Source organism: Heptranchias perlo, chromosome 35 (assembly GCF_035084215.1).
Source record: "Heptranchias perlo isolate sHepPer1 chromosome 35, sHepPer1.hap1, whole genome shotgun sequence".
NCBI classification, from domain to species: Eukaryota; Metazoa; Chordata; class Chondrichthyes; order Hexanchiformes; family Hexanchidae; genus Heptranchias; species Heptranchias perlo.
This window is the reverse complement of record NC_090359.1, coordinates 14,888,706-14,895,114: the sequence shown is the minus strand read 5'-3', so window position 1 is coordinate 14,895,114 and position 6,409 is coordinate 14,888,706. Positions and strand designations below refer to the sequence as shown.

At 46.4% G+C, this 6,409-nt stretch overlaps 1 pseudogene; it reads left to right on the top strand.

The window, feature by feature from the left end:
• The first annotated feature begins 581 nt into the window (after positions 1-581).
• LOC137302583 (U2 spliceosomal RNA) lies at positions 582-753 on the top strand (annotated as a pseudogene).
• Positions 754-6,409: the final 5,656 nt, after the last annotated feature.

Genomic DNA, 6,409 nt, shown 5'->3' with positions numbered 1-6,409 from the left:
CTGTGACACATGATTCTGTGCTTTATGGGCTGTTACCAGGGAAGCACTCCGAGACAGATATCAACTGCTACTGGAAGACCATCAACTCGGTGAAATACGCCTTTTGGTCTGCCCGAAATTTGCTGGTCTTCCAGCGCAAGGAGCTGTCCTCGACCGAGTGTTGCAGACTGGCACATTCCAAGGTCCAGGACTACGTGCTCAGGGATGCACTGAAGCTGGGTGCGGCTGCCGCAAAGGCTCTGTGGGGAAAGGCTCTCGTTTAGAGCTCTCCCGCCATTGTAAACCGAGGGGCTGCAATCAGGGAAAACCCACCTCGGGCAGAATGTAAAATACAAATTTATGTAATGAAATGTAATGTACCTGTAATTAATCTGTAATCAATAAGCTTATTGATTGTAATGCAATAAGGCGCCCTAGAGTGTCATGAACTGTAATTATGAACAATGTGTAACTGTATTGTTGGAATCATAATTGAACTGTACTTTACGTATCTTGCAAAAAGTATATTCTGTATTGTGTATGTTTGAAATGTGATATGACAACTGTATTGTATGTATTGTGACAAATTTTATGAATAAAGTATATTTTTTGAAAAAAAAGTCTGTTCTTATCAGTTTAATATCTGATACGTCCCCTATCTGGGGACCGTATATTAATTTGATTTTTGGAACAGGGAGATGGAATAGGGGCTTGCTCCGTCCACTCCACGCATCGACCCAGTATTGCAGTGTCTCTGGGAACGGTGCACCTCCCTGTGGGGAGATATTCAAAATGAAAAACAGGTTTTTCCAGTGTCTCTGTATGTATTATTACTGAGAATAAAGTTGATATTTTGTACTTAAAAAAAAATGTGGAATAAATCCTCAATTAAAGCTGTGAAGATTAACTAGATAAATATTGAGGTGGAAATGATATTGAAGATTTCCAAACTGGACCTGAAACCTAAACTGACCAGAATTACAAAGTGACCCAGAACCCCAATCTTTTGTAGACACTTGCACGACAAGGCAAACACACAATGATACAATCCAAAACTGACACTGAAACATAACTTGATCTAAATCCCCAAACTAACCCTTAATCAGACACTGAACCATTTCCCCAAACTGAAGCAGAACCAGAGCGAGTCACAAACCTAAACTTAACCAGAACCCAACAATGACTCTGAACAAAATAAGCAACAACTCTCAATCTGATCCTCAAACCGAAACAACACGGTGCCCAACACTGGAAGACCCTAAACTCACATACAAACCTCAAATAAACCAGGAACTGTAAAATGACCCAGAGACACAAACCCTACCTGAACCCAAACTAAACTGAACTGAACATGAACGCCCAAACTTCTGAACAACCTCAACTTGATCTGGAACTTAAAAGTGCCCTGGAATCCTGAACATACACAGAACTCTCAATGAACAAGAGCCCTCTGCCCTTCTTGAGACCCTCTGATCCAAAGTACTTTAGAGACCAAAAACACTAAGCTGCACAAAACCCTAAATCAGCTCACGAACCCCTGGTGACCCAGAAACTTAAACTGACCTGGAACCCTAAACTGATCCAGAATCCCAAAAGTGACAGGTACCCTAAACTGACCACCTGCGGAATACTGAGTCAGAACCTGAAAATGATCCAGAATCTTACATTCAACATAACTACAAAGTAACCCACAATTCCAAACTCACATTAAGCCCCAAATGAAAATGTAAATTGAAATGACTGGATACCCTAAACGTCCCAAAACCCAGTGATCCAAAGCCCCAAATCGACATAAAACCCTAAACCTGTACAGAAACATAAACTGACCCAGACCCTCATACTGACACTTTCCGTAGCCTAAATTGTTACAGCTCCAAAGGAACTCGAGTCAATCCAAGAGCTCCGGTCCTCTGGATTTCCCTCTCAGAGTGGAAGAACGTTAAACTGTTCCAGAATCCTCAATCGACCTGGAACACTGAACCAAAGCAAAACTGCAACCAACTCAGAATCACAGGCTGATCTAAACCCTAAACTGATCCATTATCCTAAACGGACTCAGAATATTAAAATACAGCAAACCCGAAACACCAAGCAGACCTGGAAACCCGACCTGGCCCAGAACCCTAGCTGACTCCACTGGTTCACTTGTTCGTTCTGTAGTTCGTTTCAGGCTCTTCTGCTGTTTTTAAGATATGATGTAATGTTAGGGATCATTGAGATCAGTCTGTGAGTATCAGTCTTTGCCGGGGTCCTGTGGAAGATTTTGCAGTGCTGGGTGTTTTTGGATGTGTGGAGAATGTTAGTCTTGAGGGTCCTGAGTTAATTGGAGCTCTTGTGGTCAGTTTGAGTGCAGTATGTTACAACCAGATACTGAACCAGAAACTCAAAACAACACAGAATTTCAAATTGACCAAACTGACCCAGAATATAAAACTGAACTGGGACCCTGAACCAATCCCAATTCTAAAGTGACCAACTCATGTAAAATGAATTATAAACATAAAGAAAAGCCAAGAACCCAAATTTGTGTTGAAACTGAAAACAAGCCCAGAATCCAAGATTGAACCAAAGTCTTACACTGATTCATCAGCCTAAAAATATTAAATGCACGAAACATATCTCGAACCCAGAATGAACCCACATGACGAGGCTGACACCGAAGGCTGAGCGTCAGGGGTTTCTACAATCCCTCAGTGTTGGCATCAGTCTGGGCATGTTGAGTCATCAGAGATCGCTGTCTATGTTTGTTGTTCTGTGTCAGTTTGTGGGTGTTGTGGTTTGGGGTTTCTCTGCTCAGTATTGGGGGAATGTGCACTGTTTAAGGTCCATTTACAGATGCTGTGGTTTGCTGTGACAGTGCAGTTATCATTTTACAGGAGGCAGAAGCCCAACGTGTGATGCCATCGTTAGCTTTGGGTGTTTGATCAATGTGTGGATGGTGAGGTAAGTGTGTGGGGACTGGGTCAGTTTCTGGGTATTGTGTTTTTTTTGCAGATGATGTGATCGGTTTGGGGCGTATTGTGGACAGCTTCAGGATGCTGACTCATTTGGGGAGATGGGATAGTCAGTCATTGAACACTGCCTCAGTTATGGTCCCTGAACACAGTTTGCAGTACCAGAGTCAGTTTCAGGGTGCTGTGGTCAGTTTCAGAGATACATGGTATTAGCTTGAGGTGCTGGATTAGCTTGAGGTGCTGGGCCAGTTAGAGGTACTGTACTACTTGAAGAGCTAGGTTAGGTTAAGGTGCTGGACTAACTTGAGGTGCTAGGTTAGCTTGAAGTGTTGGATTAGTTTGGAGGCTGTATTATTTTGAAGTATTAGGTTATTTTGAGGTTCTGGGCTGGTCTGAGGTACTGTTTTTGCTTGAGGTATTAGATTATGTTGAGGTGCTGGATTACTTAGGGCGGCAGCTTTAGTTTGAGGTAATCTATTTGCTGCAAGTGCAGTTTTAGCTTAAGTTACTGGGTTAGTTGGAGGTGCTGTATTAGATTGAGCTGCTGGGATAGTTTAAGCTTTTGTCAATGTCTGAGGTTCTTGATCATTATGTTTCCAGCCTATCGAGGAAGAAAGCAGTGCTGGATCTAGTTCTGGGGAATGAAGTGGGGCAAGTTTCAATGGGAGAGTGTTTTGGAAACAGTGAACACAATATGATTAGGTTTAGAGTAATTATGGAAAAGTACAAGGACAATGAAAGTTGAAGATACTTAATCGGAAGAGGGTTAATTTCAGTGAGTTGAAAAGGGATCTGGCCCTGATGGAATGGGAACAAAGATTATCAGGTAAAACAGTTAAAGAGCAAAGGGAGGCCTTCAAGGAGGAGATAGTTCAGGTACTTCATCTAACCCTATCAGCATATCCTTCTATTCTTTTCTATGTTTGACTCGTTTATCAATTATCTCCCCTTTTCTATCATAAATGTCTTTACAACTTTTTTGATTTCTGCTTCTAATGTCTTATCCATCTCGTTAGTGTCAATATTGAGGCAAAGTAATGATTCCACATTTCTGCCGTTACCTGTGAGTTTACCTTGTGCATCCCTTAGTGGCCCTACCCCTATCATGATTTTCCTTTTGTTATTTATGTGTCTGTAGAATACTTTACTTTTTAAAAAGTATTTTTTGATAATTTAATTTTGTAATTCCTCTTTGCCTTCCGAATAGGTTTTTTGTTTACTTATTTCCTAACCTCTTCGTATTCCCTTTTGTCATCCTCTTCTTTATTGACCAGGTGCTGAGTATATGCCTTTTTCTTTAGTTTCAATTCTGATCTTATCTCTTTATTCATCCATGGTATGTCATTATTAGTGTCAGTGTCCGTGGAACTGTACCCCAGTGAGAGTCAGTGTCCGTGGAACTGTACCCCAGTGAGAGTCAGTGTCCGTGGAACTGTACCCCAGTGAGAGTCAGTGTCCGTGGAACTGTACCCCAGTGAGAGTCAGTGTCCGTGGAACTGTACCCCAGTGAGAGTCAGGGTGCATAGAACTGTAACCCAGTGAGAGTCAGGGTGCATAGAACTGTACCCCAGTGAGAGTCAGGGTGCATAGAACTGTACCCCAGTGAGAGTCAGGGTGCATAGAACTGTACCCCAGTGAGAGTCAGGGTGCATAGAACTGTACCCCAGTGAGAGTCAGGGTGCATAGAACTGTACCCCAGTGAGAGTCAGGGTGCATAGAACTGTACCCCAGTGAGAGTCAGGGTGCATAGAACTGTACCCCAGTGAGAGTCAGGGTGCATAGAACTGTACCCCAGTGAGAGTCAGGGTGCATAGAACTGTACCCCAGTGAGAGTCAGGGTGCATAGAACTGTACCCCAGTGAGAGTCAGGGTGCATAGAACTGTACCCCAGTGAGAGTCAGGGTGCATAGAACTGTACCCCAGTGAGAGTCAGGGTGCATAGAACTGTACCCCAGTGAGAGTCAGGGTGCACAGAACTGTACCCAAGTGAGAGTCAGGGTGCACAGAACTGTACCCCAGTGAGAGTCAGGGTGCACAGAACTGTACCCCAGTGAGAGTCAGGGTGCACAGAACTGTACCCCAGTGAGAGTCAGGGTGCACAGAACTGTACCCCAGTGAGAGTCAGGGTGCACAGAACTGTACCCCAGTGAGAGTCAGGGTGCACAGAACTGTACCCCAGTGAGAGTCAGGGTGCACAGAACTGTACCCCAGTGAGAGTCAGGGTGCACAGAACTGTACCCCAGTGAGAGTCAGGGTGCACAGAACTGTACCCCAGTGAGAGTCAGGGTGCACAGAACTGTACCCCAGTGAGAGTCAGGGTGCACGGAACTGTACCCCAGTGAGAGTCAGGGTGCACGGAACTGTACCCCAGTGAGAGTCAGGGTGCACGGAACTGTACCCCAGTGAGAGTCAGGGTGCACGGAACTGTACCCCAGTGAGAGTCAGGGTGCACGGAACTGTACCCCAGTGAGAGTCAGGGTGCACGGAACTGTACCCCAGTGAGAGTCAGGGTGCACGGAACTGTACCCCAGTGAGAGTCAGGGTGCACGGAACTGTACCCCAGTGAGAGTCAGGGTGCACGGAACTGTACCCCAGTGAGAGTCAGGGTGCACGGAACTGTACCCCAGTGAGAGTCAGGGTGCACGGAACTGTACCCCAGTGAGAGTCAGGGTGCACGGAACTGTACCCCAGTGAGAGTCAGGGTGCACGGAACTGTACCCCAGTGAGAGTCAGGGTGCACGGAACTGTACCCCAGTGAGAGTCAGGGTGCACGGAACTGTACCCCAGTGAGAGTCAGGGTGCACGGAACTGTACCCCAGTGAGAGTCAGGGTGCACGGAACTGTACCCCACTGAGAGTCAGGGTGCACGGAACTGTACCCCACTGAGAGTCAGGGTGCACGGAACTGTACCCCAGTGAGAGTCAGGGTGCACGGAACTGTACCCCAGTGAGAGTCAGGGTGCACGGAACTGTACCCCAGTGAGAGTCAGGGTGCACGGAACTGTACCCCAGTGAGAGTCAGGGTGCACGGAACTGTACCCCAGTGAGAGTCAGGGTGCACATGGAACTGTACCCCAGTGACTGTCAGGGTCCATGGAACTGTACCCCAGTGACTGTCAGGGTCCATGGAACTGTACCCCAGTGACTGTCAGGGTCCATGGAACTGTACCTCAGTGACTGTCAGGGTCCATGGAACTGTACCCCAGTGACTGTCAGGGTCCATGGAACTGTACCCCAGTGACTGTCAGGGTCCATGGAACTGTACCCCAGTGACTGTCAGGGTCCATGGAACTGTACCCCAGTGACTGTCAGGGTCCATGGAACTGTACCCCAGTGACTGTCAGGGTCCATGGAACTGTACCCCAGTGACTGTCAGGGTCCATGGAACTGTACCCCAGTGACTGTCAGGGTCCATGGAACTGTACCCCAGTGACTGTCAGGGTCCATGGAACTGTACCCCAGTGACTGTCAGGGTCC